General features: G+C 34.4%; 2 long non-coding RNA genes across 5 annotated transcripts; one reads left to right on the top strand and one right to left on the bottom strand.

Annotated features, from left to right (window-relative positions):
- The first annotated feature begins 266 nt into the window (after positions 1 to 266).
- On the top strand, positions 267 to 1808 carry LOC138701436 (uncharacterized). The gene is made up of 2 exons (XR_011332568.1): positions 267 to 694; positions 1450 to 1808. It is a non-coding gene; the product is annotated as an uncharacterized lncRNA (long non-coding RNA).
- A 2192-nt stretch (positions 1809 to 4000) lies between these two features.
- On the bottom strand, positions 4001 to 8362 carry LOC138701435 (uncharacterized). 4 transcript variants are annotated; one of them, XR_011332566.1, is made up of 6 exons: positions 7900 to 8360; positions 7022 to 7212; positions 6760 to 6818; positions 6552 to 6611; positions 5528 to 5815; positions 4001 to 5186 (listed from the first exon to the last, which is right to left on the bottom strand). It is a non-coding gene; the product is annotated as an uncharacterized lncRNA (long non-coding RNA). The 4 variants fall into 4 exon arrangements; XR_011332565.1 differs by having other exon boundaries at positions 4019 to 5186; positions 8065 to 8358; XR_011332567.1 differs by having other exon boundaries at positions 4458 to 5186; positions 5528 to 5651; positions 5754 to 5815; positions 7022 to 8362.
- Positions 8363 to 14349: the final 5987 nt, after the last annotated feature.

Here is a 14349-nt window from a genome sequence, read left to right as displayed (position 1 = left end):
CATAGAAAAAAAAATCAAAGTGAAAATATTTTTTGGAAAGTGAGAAAAAAAATTAACTTCGATGGAGATTGATCTGTTCAGAATAGACATTTACACTTTCAACTTTGTTAACCGGCAAACTTTTTTGTTTTTCACGTTAGCGAGGGAAATGTTGAGAAGGAATGGAAATTACTTTTAAAAGTGATGGCCACTCAAAAAATCTTTACTGGTTTTCGAATAACGGCGAGTTAACGAAAGGAGCTGTTGGTGAAGGACTCATGACTCAGGGCCTGTACTACGACTCTCGGATAAAGTTCTAGTTTAAACTTATCCGGCAGATGGCATATTTATCCGGAAGTTGGGTTGTAATTGCGTACTACGACTTTTGGTTATGTGCAATCTGGAGGCTAAACTTCCAGATTAGCAATCCGGGAGGCAGAGTAGCAGATTGGCGTTATCCGGAGGTTGGAACTCGGTGTTGAAATCAAGATGGCTGCACGTTGTACAGCTGGTGATTTGAAGGATCAATTTAATTTTGATACTGATTCTGATGATAAGTTCTGGAGCAGATGCTTCGTTATATCAGAACAGCAAAACGAATTAGGCCCCGTCCAAATAATTTTGAAGAATGGGATGACGAGAAATTTTTTAGACAGTTTCGAATAACGATACCTACTACATGAAATCAATTATCAACTGAAACAAGACACAGCTCGTAAGTACACAGTTAATAATAAGCTACACTATTTCGGTAGGTATTACATCAATATTTTGTATATAATAACACTATAATAATTACTTTGAAGTACAGTAACCTGTAATACAGTAGAAGTGAGGTTAGAATGTTGCTTCATACAGGTGTTCTGTTGCCCTTACAAGGTATGAAGGTGATTGATATAATAATATAGGGTAACCTACAATAATAACAGTTTCAAAATACTTTTATATAAAAAATAATAACAGTATATAATATATCAAAATCCTTTATATGGTAAACTACCATTTCTTCACAATTGCGTTACCACATTACGATACAAATGTATTCACATATTTGGGTTCTAGTCAAGTCATATGTACCATAAACGAAAGAAAAATTGAGTGCCGACACCAATTTCCCAAATAAAGGTGGAAAGTTGCTGTGAAAGTGGAGTGCGGTGGAGAGGTACGGGTAGGCGGGATCGTTCTATCGAGATAGAAGAGTAGGCAGCAGGGAAGGGCAACACATTCATTTCATTACTGTGTTTTCTTACTAATTAAAGGAAAAGACAAGTTTTCGTAAGATCGAGTTAGTGACAGGTTAGTATGATTTGCATATATTTACAATTGTCTAAAAAAAAATGTCAAAACTACATCCAAACCTCTCTCTTCCAGGCTATCCTGTAGGGAGTCCTTGCCTTCTTTTGGTAACGCTATTGTAAAGATTTACCGGTAAAGTTGTAACCAAATCTCATTGTTTATACATTTTTCCAGAAATAATGCCTTACCTCCAATGGACCAACTACTACTGGTATTGAGATTCTATGCCACTGGGAGAACATTGACAACAGTAGGAGATTTTTGTGGGGTCCACGAAGTTACAGCAGGAACTGTTGTCAATCGAGCTAGTGCTGCATTTGCTGCTTGGTTTAATTGAAGTGATGACTTTTAATGCTTCATTGGGAGTAGTTTTATTTGCTCCAGTAATTAAGTGCAAGGCTTATTTCCCCCCCCCCCCCCCAAGGGATTCTGTCTCTTTTTGATGCTGTTACGAATACTTCTGAATAGTATTTTAATACAGGTTTTATGTATATATTATAGGTCTTGATTAAAGTTTTCCTAGAACTGTTTCATTTTGTGTCTGCTAGTTGTTTAGTCAACTCTCCGAAGATAGATTGGAATACCAATAAGGCATCACTCATGAGTAGACATCGGATTTTTAGGCACTAAAAATTGCAGTTTTAGGCGCCTAAAATAAGCTCAAAATTTGTAAAATTAGGCTCTATTTTAATGAAAATAGGCATTTTAGGCACATCAAGGTATCATACTTATTTCTTTCACTGAAATTTTTAGTTATACACTAAAATACGCACAAAAAAGTATGTTTAAACATTAAAAAAGAATACTATATTGTATTTATAAACAGAGCTGCACAAATTTAATATATTGAAACTAATGAAATAATGATTATTGATATCAAGATTACTCATTTTAAGTTATTGAAATTCAGTTCCATGCTCAGACTTTATTATAATTATCTGCACAGTACACCACCAGAATTTTTTCTAAATTCTCCACAGTTAACCTTTGCCTTTTGTCACTGAGAATCATTTTGAAAGCAGAAAAACTTATTTCAACCGAAACTGATGTGAGAGGCGCAAATTTTAAATTAGGTACAATAGAAACATCAATACTTACTGGAACATTTACACTTTCCCCCGATATCACTCTTGATACTTTTTCCAACAATGAAAATCCTACATTCTTATTTAATACGTTGTCCCACTTATTTTTAACTTTTTTCCCAGTTTCGCCCAAAGCAGAATGTATGTTCACTTGAGCTTCCTTTACTATTGCTATTTGGCTACAAAGAGATTGTTTTTCACTTTCTAGTTGTTCAATGCTTGCAGGTATGAAAGAAAAGTTTGATGTTATGTAGGCAATATCGTTTTTCACTCGTGAGTCATTCAGATAATCTTTCACTGCTTTCACACACGCTTTCATGCAGAAGAAGCTAAATTAGTAGCGTGAAAAGCTGCCAGCTAAGCAATTAGAATATAAGAATATCATCCCGGCAATTGCTATCAAAGTTGTAAGGAAGAACTGAATATTATGAGTACATACGTTTGACTGGAGAATTCAAAAGGTTAAAGTGTAGTGGTCTTAAAAAGAATTATACCTCAGGATAGCTCAGTCAATGTATAAATATTATAGGCCTACTCATTAAAATTAATAGAATTTATATATTTCAACTATTGTTACATACCTGTTTGCTACAAATCTTGCAGAATATTATTTTTCCATCATAAGTGAATTCTGAATATTCTGTTAGCCATTGCCGGATCAATGTAGATTTTGCACTTATATTTTTCGGCATTATCGCGTTAAACTTCACAGGAAAACGCCCTACCGCTCAAAACTTCTCAACACAAATAAGGTGAGGGAAAGAGCAACTGTTAACGAGCATTCAAATGAACCGTTGTTATTGAGATTCAATTGGACAAAAATACAAAGTTCCACTTATTGTTGCATTTCCTGGTAGTGTTAACACTAGGAGGGCCTTTCTTTTAAATATTTTGTAATGGTTTACCCTATTAATTCGCAGTTTTACGACTTTTCATAAATATTTCAAAAACACTCTTTCTCCAAAAATTGTGATTTTATGACACTCTGAAGGGCAGTACAGCTAATCGGTTTCAGACCGAAAACAGTCATTTTTATAGTATAGAATATCTCTGAATCAGTAGCAGCACATGTTGTGATTGTTGCCTGCTTCAAAACTAAGGTTGGTTCTTTGTCGGCATTTATGCCTCCAAACATGTTAAATTCGGTGAAATCTATTGCGAGTGTCGTGAGATTCAAAACATTTTGTTTCCTTTATCAATGGTTTCATGGCCGGTGTGAAGCAAACTTTCCACTTTTTAAATGCCTTAAATTTCGCAGTGAATGCATGTATAAATTATAAAAAGTAAGAGTAAAATGCGAAACTTTACAGTGAGTTAGGCATTTTTAGGCGAATATTAACAAATTAGGCTCTAATAACCGTTTTAGGGCATTTTAGAGCACTATAAAACTCTTTGAATACCTTTCAATTTCCATGAAACACAAATATTAATAATTATTTTTACTTTTCTCCTAAAGAAACAAAATAGGCATTTGCCCTAGAATCCGATGTCTGCTCATGAGACAACTGTCAGGAGATAATGTGGTAGGGTGGCAAGTTCCCTTCTCCTTCCTTGCATATATCGCTCACCAGTAGGAGTAGGCCTAACATATTTCATTAATCAGACTTAAGATATGCTTGCTATATACAGTATTATTATTATTTAACAAACTGTAACAGTTTATTAAATTTTAGACGTGACAGTTTTTCTTCATTTCCTGAAAGTTTTGGAATTGGCATTTATGTTTTGCAAGGGAGCTGTTTCATTCACGCTAGGCCTAGTGATTCATGTATGCAAACATATTCATATCGTTACTTTTTATATATATTTTATTGCTTGGATCCCTCACAGTGATGTCTTAACAGGCTAAGATGATTCAAACACAAAGGTTTGATAAATACATTTTAAAAATTATGACCAGGTACACTGTAGGCTATTTAAAACAATAAAAATGCACTGTATCTGCAATTCAAATTTATTTTACATAAGCAAAATATGGTAAAACAACATTTTTCAAGAGGCACATTAATTGAAGCGTCGGCTGGAACAACATTATAAATTATATTTGGTAAAATTTACAGGAGCTGCAAAAATGTGTATATGCGTACAACTTTGTTCTTATGAGGGTAGCAAACTTTTGAGTGGACAAATTTCACGTACTGCATTGATGGACAGTTGCAAGCCAAGGAGTATAGCAAGGTAACATGACATACAACATTATTACACGGAAACACACCGAATGAAAATTTTGTAACTTACAACGTTGTTCCAGCTGACGCTTCAATTGTATTCAGGTACTCTGTGAATGTGTACTTAAAACAAGAGAGATGCACTATAGCTGCAATTAAATTTAAAATTTATTTATTTATTTTGTGTGAACAAAACACGACATTTTTCAGGAGACACAATAAGCATAATCATGTATTACATCCACTGTCTCATTATATATGCTATGGTACATGTCATATTTACAAATTAATAATATACAGGCTAATACATAAGAGTACATAGTAACTGTAATTAAACACAACACAAATACATATGCAAATACACAAAACTTGGAAAACTGTGGCAGAGCCAACTTCAGCTATAAGCCCCATATGTTAGAGATCTGCACGGGCCATAATTCTTAGGCCCGGCCCATCTCGGCCTGATCTGAACCAGACCCGAACCCAACCAGAAACCTTAGATTAGTTAATAATTATCACCTGACTCGAACCTAATCCTGAAGACTAGCAGATAAAGCAGAGGCCAGAGACCACAGGGATCAAGAACAGCTGCAAGAGATTATCACTCCATTAGAAGGATGAGAAGAAGTAATCTCCCAGTCATCCAGGTCAAACAAATCTGGTCAACAAAATTAAACATATATTTTGTTAAAACATAAAGAATGGGTGATTATTGTAGCATTTACTTTCTGCCACTAATTGAAGATGTCCTTGTAGATGGACCACCCATTAAAGAGGAGGAAAAAGTAATGTAAAAACTCCAAATGTTACTTTTGATATTCCAAACCCCATCTCTTTCCAAACATGAGGACATGACTTACTTTTATTTCAAATCATTCTTTGTTATAATGTTAGCATCCAACTTTCAACTAATGTATTTTTTAAAGAAATCACTGTAATAGTACTGAAGTTCATGAATTTCTAACATCTCAAGTAAAAGTAAGTCAACATTAAACTTACAGTTCACAGATGGAGAAAGATTTTTCAATGTGGCTAATGCATTCCTCAGGGGCTTGCTTTTTCTTTCTTTTTTTTTTTAAGCATCCTTGGGGTGTAACTCGATCAGCTATTATCCCATTATCAGCTGAAATATTTAAGAGAGGGATATATGCTTATATTCAGATCTTTCTGAGTTTAGCCTACACTACCTACACTGAATAAACCAGTAATTTCACTTAAAACTTACTTTCATTACACTGTGTAAATACCCGTACAGTGGAAGACCTTCACCTGCTGCACCAGCTGACTCTGTAATATTTTAAGAGTGGAATTAATTCATAAGATATTTAATTCTGGAGAAAGATGATGTTTTATCATAAATGTGTGGACACTTCAAAGTCAGCAGCTGTAACAGTATTGTATTTTCTAACGTGCTATTAATCCAAACTCATTTTTAACAATAAGAAAGTGAAGCTGCAATAAAAAAGAGAGAGAGAGAAAACCAAGCAAATAGTTCTATTGTAAATAGAGTGTAGTCAGTTTCTGTTTTACCTTATGAAAAGATATTGTTCAGTTTTTCTGTACACAAAAAATCATTCACAAGTTTCAAAATGAGAATCCTCACGGTAAAATTGAAATATAACTTAACATAATGTGGCCTAATCTAATTACAAACCCATTACAGAGAAATCTCAAAATAAATTCTTCAGTTTAGTGTACTTTCTATTTTTAGGCCTACATTTATAAATTTCAAATTCCCACTCAAATCCCACATAATATTATAATACAATAATGTTTAGTTTTTATGACATCCATTTCTTGTGACCATTTCATCATTATGTACAATTTATATTTTAACATTTTTTTTTTTTTAACTTTTGCATCTAATTTATCTACTGCTTGCTGCAGATTTCATATAGTATGTGTGTTAGTTTTATTTTCAACATGTTGGCTGAAAATGTGTTTACATGTTACAGCTATTTCAGATTGGAAAAGGATCATACGTAGAATGTGAAAGAATGTTTTGTAGTATAAATCAAATTACCTGGAGATATTGTTGGGATGTCCAGTTTCACTTCAAAAACTAAAGAATTGCACTGTGAACCTGAATGGTAATAATAGAAATAATAGTATTATAAAGTAATAACGACATTAAATTAAATTTGTATAACAATTTTCAAGAATCTAATATTTTCTTTTATCTCTAAAGCTCATCATCTCTTCTTCTGACTCTTAATTCCTTACACACTAACCTCATTCGTGTTATTAGCTGCACTGGTATCAGTGGAACTTGGTTTAGTTACTACTTCGGCTGTAACAAAAGTAAGTAAATAAATGAGTGAATGAATAAATAAATAAATAAATAAATAAAAAGAATTCAAACTTGTGTTATACAATTTCCTCTGCTTATTATGTAATAATTGTATAAATTAACATATAAGTGAACTTATGCATTGAATATTAATAAAAATAACTGAGAAATCACTCAATTGATAGGAGAATTAAATCACTTACCTTGGCTAAGTTTGGATTTGGTTTTGCTTCAGTTGGAGGGGCTCCAATTGTTTGTAGCCTGCATTGTCTCTCTGCAGCAGCAATTTTCTTTGTGTTCTTTTCCAAGAATTCAAATTTGCTTCTCAGCTGTTTTCAGGTCCTTGTATTTGTGCTGATGTTACTATATTCTTCCCATGCTTCATTCTATATTACTAAAAAGGAAGTAAAACTAGGTTAATTCCATATGCAACCTACAACATTAGAAGATATACTGTAATTCTCTTTTTCCCTTATCTAAGTTTCTATACTTAAATAAGCAAGAGCTTTTAATGGACGATTGTCAGTACAATATCAAACATGACTATACTGTACATAGAAACTTTGGAAAAAACTGAATATCTTCTGTTTCTGTGTTATTTTACGAGGTGTTGAATGTGCATTACAGTGAGTGATTATAGTCGAACTGGTAGCAGCAACAGATATTGCATTTTAGTGGAAACGTCTCTCCACCTCATGCTGTTCTTTTAAAAAATAATGTTAGGCCCTATCTGTGATCGAATGGTATTATAGGCCTAATACAAAATATCCGCCCATTTACTAACAGTAAAATACGTAGGCCTAACATACTGAAATATTGGTAATTTGCTAGGAACAGTGTACCTTGCTGTACTAATGTTGGTTAGAAATCCCAGGCCAAAAACAGCATTCATTATTATCAGTATCAGTGAACGTTTCTTTTTAAACGAGTTACTATGCCTTCGACCCATGATTTGAAGCCGTGAGTACATTATTTCTAAAAAAATTACCGAAATAGGCCCTATTCACTAATAATGTAGGCTATACAACAAACTGAAAGCACACTTAATATTAATTACAATACAAAAATAATTGCCACCTACACTTCTTGTGCAGTTACACATGAATAAAACAATGATTATGGAGAAAAACGCACTTTTGCTGGAACCCGCACCCGTCCTCTTTAGGCCTACTAATTAAAACCAAAATATTATCATATTGTAGGAATTATTACTATTCGAAAAGAAACATAACCTTTAAAATCTTACCTTTTGCTTCCATGTAAAGTTTCTTCATACAGTATGTGTAAGTTTCTGTTCTTCACTCTGTTATTTTCTTGGCTGGAGCTTCAGCATTATAATAAATAATAACAATAATGCTTACAATAAAACCTCAAAATAAATAGTACCATATAAACACGGAACATTAACATGAAATACGCGGGGAAAGGTATACCAACGCAATAAATTTCACTACATTTTCAGTAACTTCATTGCCAACGTAATAAAAATGTTACTATATCATCCGGATAACAATCCTGCAGTTAAAATCCGCTGGTAGTACAGAACAAAATATTTAACTTCCAGATTGCTAAACTGGAGTATACGAATCTGGAGCTTTAACAGGCGATCGTAGTACAGGCCCTCAAACGTTTGTTCCGTAAAATTTGTACGGAACCCTTCAACGCATGAAAACCGTTACTGATGGATGATATTAAATGGTATTAATGTAGGGAGGCTAGTTGAAAATGAGGCTATATAGGCCAAGATGGTTTACACTTTACAGTAATTAGGCTATAGTTTATAGCAACTAAATAAAAAATAGTTTGTAACACAATGATATGTAACATGAAAATATTAAAGGCTAGTTCACAATAAACCGGGGAACGTGAACGATAACGAGAATGAGAACGGAAATATTGTGAAATGTATTTAAACCTATTGTGAATACTCACATTTAAATACATTTATTTTAACATTATTTCCGTTTTCGTTCTCGTTTCCGTTCCCGGTTTATTGTGAATCAGTCTTTAGTATAGAAAACTACACTTTCTATTGGTGTGCAAGTTATAAATTATTGTTACAGAACAATCCTTATTGTATTGTAGCCATGTTACAATATAAAATGATATAGGCCTATATGGTTTACAGTAATTAGCCTATATATTATAGGAACAAAAATAACAAATCTATGGCTTAGTGCACACATGTGGTAAGTGCTAATTTCTTAGTTTTGAGAAAAACAAGTTTTTATTTTCAATACTCAATTCACTTCAATTAATATATATTCTCAAAAAGTGAACATAACATAGGAAAATCTTATTATTCACTTCCCACATTTGTGCACAGTAAAGATACATCTCACATGAGTTCGATTTTGTACTTAACTCAATATGACCGAAAAATGTACTTAACACATGTGTGCACTAAGCCATCGAAATTAAGAATTAATAAGGTTTCTAATACGTTGTACCTAATGATACCTACAAGACAATAATAATAAATAACAACCATCATAATAATCCTGATAATCATAATCTTGATCATCCTAATGATTACGATAATGATAATGATGTTAACAGTGATACTACTCTTACTACTACTACTACTACTACTACTACTACTAATAATAATAATAATAATAATAATAATAATAATAATAATAATAACCCATCGCTGTAGAGTAACGGTTACCACGCCTGACTGTGAAACGATCGCGTCCCGGTTCGAATCTTGGTTGGGACAAGTTAAGGCTGGTCCACAATAAACCGGGAACGGGAAACGACAACGATAACGGAAATATTGTTAAAATAAATGCATTTATATGTGAGCATTCACAATTCACTTTCACGTTCCCGTTCCCGGGCTCCTGCAAACTTATCGTTAATTGTGAATGCACAAATTTAGGCCTAAATACATTTATTTTAACGTTATTTCTCGTTGTCATCTCCGTTCCCGATTTATTGTGAACCAGCCTTTACTTGGCTGAGGTTTTTCCCCTCAACCCATTGAGAGCAAATCGTCGTTGTTCCTGCAATAACTCCTATGTGACATATTTATCAATTTTCAGATTTTTGCTCTATTAAATAACTTACTGTATATAGTGACACAGCAAATAATAAAATCTCCTGTATGTATTTATATTTCTTTGTTTCGAAAATGTAAGAATTCGCAGTCTCCTATGTACGGCTGCCATAGGATGAATAAAAGTGTTTTTTCTTCCTACTGAAAAATGTTATGTTTTGCACATAGGAGTTATTGCAGGAACAACGACGAAATGCTGGGTAACTTTCGGCGCTGGACCCTGGACTCATTTCGCTGGCATTATCATCTCATTCAGACGCTAGATAACTATAGCAGTTGATAAAGTGTCGTAAAGTAACTAATTAAATAATAATAATAATAATAATAATAATAATAATAATAATAATAATAATAATAACCATCTTTTATTCTCTGTTATTATGATAAAGCAAATATAAATGACACTCGGAAGAAAATTAAACACAGAATAAATATGGGAAATGTTTGTTTTTATTCGGTTGAGAAGCTTTTGTCATCCAGCCTGCTCTCAAAAAACTTGAAAGTTAGAATTTATAAAACAGTTATATTACCGGTTGTTCTGTATGGTTGTGAAACTTGGACTCTCACTTTGAGAGAGGAACAGAGGATAAGAGTGTTCGAGAATATGGTTCTTAGGAAAATATTTGGGGCTAAGAGAGATTAAGTTACAGGAGAATGGAGGAAGTTGCACAACGTAGAACTGCACGCATTGTATTCCTCACCTGACATAATTAGGAATATTAAATTCAGACGTTTGAAATGGGCAGAGCATCTACCACGTATGGGCGAATCCAGAAATGCATATAGAGTGTTAGTTGGGAGGCCGGAGGGAAAAATATCTTTGGGGAGGCTGAGATGTAGATGGGAAGATAATATAAAAATGGATATTATGGTAGAGATTGGATTAATCTTGCTCAGGATAGGGACTGATGGCGGGCTTATGTGAGGGCGGCAATGAACCTGCGGGTTCCTCAAAACGCATTTGTAAGTAATTATAATGATCGATTTCTGAAAGGATCTAGTACTCTATTTCGTAATTTTGTCCTTCCTTTTCCAAAGTGTTCCCATTTCGCATTCAGCATTTTATCAGTTGGGAAACAAGAATATCTTTTGTCAGAGCCTTTGGTCCTTTATAATAATATAAATAAATATTAATTATTTTATTTCATCCTTACACAGCGCAATAATTACTCATGCTGATGAAGATGCCGTTGCATAACAGAACGAAAAATCCAGATCTCAACACGCAATATAATAATATAGTCGTGTAATATCCATTACTATAGCGGTATACAAAACACTATCGAATGATTAAATAAGGAATGTCAGCGAAATGCTGATAGCGAGAAAGTATATCATAGCTCCAACCATAATTTGATTTGTTTTAGACGAGCTTAGGATTAGGTAACGATTGAAAGTGCTGCATTATTTTGCTTCTCAGAAAGGCCATAAATAGTTCATTAAAATAGTGTAACTTCTGTAAGAATGTCGACAGACATTATGTGCTGTATTATTGCGTACCGTACCACATAGCTGTGCTTTCTTAAAGTACTTTATGGACATTAATACTCGTATTTCATAGTCACGAATTGCAGTGATGAACGGCAATTAAGCCGGCAGTCAGTGTACGCATTTCATAACGATAACAGTCGGCCGAGCGATAACAGGCCGAGTACCGGTATTCCTCGACAGACTGATTCTGAAACTGATGTTATCGGCCAGCTAGTATCGCCTACGACAGCGGTGGCGAAAATGTAATCGTGCGCCGAGCCACTGTGTAATGTGCATAGCACCTATGGAGGGAGGCGGACACCCGAAGGGGAAGTGAAACAACTGTCTGACTTATTAATGGATTTTCATTTTCCTTACGTCAAGCACTTTAAAATAATTTTATACAGTACAAGGCTACAAACTAACGAAATTATCCTGTTTATGTGTAAGTGTAAGTGTGAAGCAGTATCTGCTAGGTGTAGATTTTTGGTAATTCTTTCGGCTATGTATACAATGGAGGGGGAAAGTAACTGGCCACCCTACTCCATTATCTCCTGGCCTAGTTGCCTTATAAGTGGTGCCTTCTTGGTATCATTTGTGAGGTTCAGACTTGTCTTCGGAAAACTGACTAAACAACAATCCTACAATATTTAATATTTAAAAATTAATTGCAAATCGGTTATTTTAACATTATGCAGACAAATATCGCATAATAAAATAAAAATATTATCCTAAGTCAAAAACATTGGTTATTATTGATTGAGCTGTAGTGACACCAAACGCGAGTACTATTGTTAGGAGATACAGCGCATATCCGTAAGGTTTAATGAAAACAATTAATAGACCTATCAGTGGCGGCTGATTGACTGAGGCAAGTGAGGCCGGGCCTCAGTCACTTGGCTTAACTGAAATCAAATTTTGTTTTTATCTAATGTATTAGTTATTTAAATGAAGCATATATCGCTGTAGAAGCATTTGAAAACTTTATGATGTAGATAGACCTGTTTTGCAGTAAAATTTGTTCGTGAGGCCAGGATCGCTCGTGCCGGGTCTGGCTTGTGATGTATATAGACCTGTTTTGCAGTAAAATTTGTTCGTGAGGCCAGGATCGCTCGTGCCGGGTCTGCTTCTGGATTTTCGTTTGTCTTCGCGGGCTTTTGACGTTGCACTTTAAACGTTGTAACTGAGGCACAATTCGTCTGCCCTGGTCAGGTTTCACTCCTCTCAACCATGGGCCGGCCTCAAGGGTAGAGTGGGGTGGGAATAGGGTGACTTGTCTTCCTAAATAGGCCATAAATAACAAACATTCCAGCTCTTTGGCAGGCAGAGACCCACACTATTCTTTCCTCTTATGTCTTAGTTTATGACTTAAGCGAGGGTGTTGTACTGTTGTACTTCGTGTAGTGAATCTGGGCCAATGTTGTTATATATTTCGGGAAAATATAAACAGAAACAAATGCGAGAAATAATGCTGGTATAATTAATTCATTGTTAGAGTGTCCTTTTTCGAGAAGAAATAATATTGAAAGAAAGGAAGTTTTAAATAAAGAGAGAGCCGACCGAGATACCTACGACATCGCTGACAATTTTTCTGACAGATAATCTTAAAACGCGAGTTTCTATTGCATCCTGGTATGGACAACATAAATGGTTAAGTAGTAATGTGGTGCAAAATAAATTTCTCTGTTGGTCTTGTTTGCTGCTGTCAAAGGAAAAGAATAAAAAGAAAAGAAAGAAAGGGAAATTTCAACACATAATATGGGTTGCTTCAACACACTGAAACAATCACTGAAACTCGCAGTAGAACAGCTTATTTGGTGAGCGAAATTATTATTTTTCATTACTAGTAATAATAATAGACTAATAATAATAATAATAATAATAATAATAATAATAATAATAATAATGATATTAATAATATAACAACAATAATAATTAATATCATAAATAAACATTTCCTATCGGAGGCACTTAAACTAGTTGCATCTGGCCTCACCGAGGATTTGGATCACCGGCCGCTACTGAGGCCTATTTATGTTTATTGAAACAACTCTTCTATACTAGCTAATATAAAAGTTCCTAGAGTATTTCATAGGAATAAAATATGAATGAGGTTAGTTTTGACAAAAAAAAATTGCTATTAAATATAGACTTATATATTTGCTTTTAAGAATGAAACCCTTCCTAAACCAAGAAAATTATTGACTTTGAACTATTAAATGTTATGGCTTATTTAACAACGCTCGCAACTGCAGAGGTTATATCAGCGTCGCCGGATGTGCCGGAATTTTGTCCCGCAGGAGTTCTTTTACATGCCAGTAAATCTACTGACATCTACTGACATGAGCCTGTCGCATTTACGCACACTTAAATGCCATCGACCTGGTCCGGGATCGAACCTGCAACCTTGGGCATAGAAGGCCAGCGCTATACCAACTCGCCAACCAGGTCGACTTGAACTATTAAACCTCAGTAAGATGTTAAATGACGCAAAGTTCATATATTATAGGTAGGTTCTCTAGAAATATATTTCTGTACTAAGCAATGCTATGATATTCTGAAGGACTGATAAAAGTCAACAAAGATGCGAATATGAAATTATTCCTTATAGACATGCCGTATGTTGGCTAGAATTTTTCTCTTAAGATATGTTAAAGATAACTTACCACTTTCATTAAATTTCAATTGGATTGCATCTCATATTCCCCATTTTCCTTACTTACTTGTAATCTTCTAGAATAATTCATATAATACTGGATGTTTCCTTAGAATTTCTCACAGAACGCCATTATAAAATTCGCGGCGGCAACGAAAAAAAACCGCGCAGGCGGCGAATCTAAATTTCAACGCTGCAGATTCTCAGACGTCCGGCGATACTTTCGCGTCGGTGTGGGCACACTCATATACCGCAATGTACACTGAGACAGTGGCAACTTTGCGAAGTGAAACATTCGCCACCGCTGCGAATATTTCGCGTCGGTGTGGGGGGCCTTAAATGAA

The sequence above is a fragment of the Periplaneta americana genome, chromosome 6 (assembly GCF_040183065.1).
Source record: "Periplaneta americana isolate PAMFEO1 chromosome 6, P.americana_PAMFEO1_priV1, whole genome shotgun sequence".
Classification (NCBI taxonomy): domain Eukaryota; kingdom Metazoa; phylum Arthropoda; class Insecta; order Blattodea; family Blattidae; genus Periplaneta; species Periplaneta americana.
This window is presented reverse-complemented; position numbering and strand designations above follow the sequence as displayed.